The sequence below is a fragment of the Neomonachus schauinslandi genome, chromosome 2 (genome assembly GCF_002201575.2).
Source record: "Neomonachus schauinslandi chromosome 2, ASM220157v2, whole genome shotgun sequence".
Taxonomy (NCBI): domain Eukaryota; kingdom Metazoa; phylum Chordata; class Mammalia; order Carnivora; family Phocidae; genus Neomonachus; species Neomonachus schauinslandi.
This window is the reverse complement of record NC_058404.1, coordinates 91330727-91332137: the sequence shown is the minus strand read 5'-3', so window position 1 is coordinate 91332137 and position 1411 is coordinate 91330727.

Below are 1411 nucleotides of genomic sequence, written 5' to 3'. Positions count from 1 at the left end.
CAACCCCTACTCAACTGACAACTGTCTCACACAAATCAAACCTATTTCCTTGGGTGGTCCAGACCCAAAGACTGGCCAGTGCCGGTGTATAGACCCTGGCCCACTTGCCTCGACTAGAAACCACTTTGAAGTTCCATGTCTCCAACAGTGTTCATGTTTGGTTAACTGAAGCTAAAATGAGGACTGCTTCACAGCTCAGCTTCTCTATCTGAACAGTCCTGTTTCCTTCCCTTCTCTTCCACAAGCGGTGATCCCAAGAGTACTCCCCAGTCAATTACCACACCAAAATATCTACTTCTGAGGGAAACTGACCACTGTCTACAAAGAAACGTATCTCTCTCAATCTTATGTTTCAGTACAAAAATGAAGAATCAATTTCAGGGAAAAAACGAGAGAAAGTGTTGTAAACGCCCCCACACACATACACACAAAATACACTTCAATTCTAATGTGAAGTGAATTTCAATTTGATAGCGATTTTACAGCATTTACATGAAAAAGATCAAATTAGAGATAATATATAATGGCAATTGCTATTTAATTTTTGACATTTATTCAATTTTTATCACTCAGTTTGGTTACAACCATGCCAAAAGGCCGATTTAAAAGTTTATTTTATCAAATGGAATCAACATTTTCTTTTTTTTTTTAAATATTTTATTTATTTATTTGACAGAGAGAGAAATAGCGAGAGCAGGAACACAAGCAGGGGGAGTGGGAGAGGGAGAAGCAGGCTTCCCGCGGAGCAGGGAGCCCGATCCGGGCTCGATCCCACGACCCTGGGATCATGACCTGAGCCGAAGGCAGACGCTTAACGCCTGAGCCACCCAGGCGCCCGGCATCAACATTTTCATGACTAGAAATACTATCATTATTTAACTCTCGTTACAGAGAACTAAAACAAGCATAGTTTTAAAGAAAATAGAGATTTACTTTTTTTCTCATTTATATTCTCAATATTACATGCTCCTCTTGTCTTTAATCTCCACCGTACTTAACACGAAGTTCATGGTGATAGGACTGCAAGAGCACCGGCCATCAGGTACGTGTTTCCAGCAAGATGAAAAATGAAGAGGAAAGGGGAAGAGTTTAATAACTGATTACATGTCTTTGGCCACCCATCTCATCTGAAATGGAGGCTGAGAAAGGGAAACCTGTTATTGGGAGGGAAGAGTGCATATTTTTGCCACCAATATTACAGGCATTTAAGAAATGAGAATAAAATAGATTGATACGGAGTAGAAAACTAACAGTCTGCTACAGAAAAACAACAACAACAACAAAACAAAACAAAACAAAACTCTTGATTTAAGAGACACAAAATATCCCAAACTTTTCACATTCAAGTCATATTTTACAGTTTCCTTTTTCACAAATTAATGAAGTCAATTTTGGTGCATTTTGCTACTGT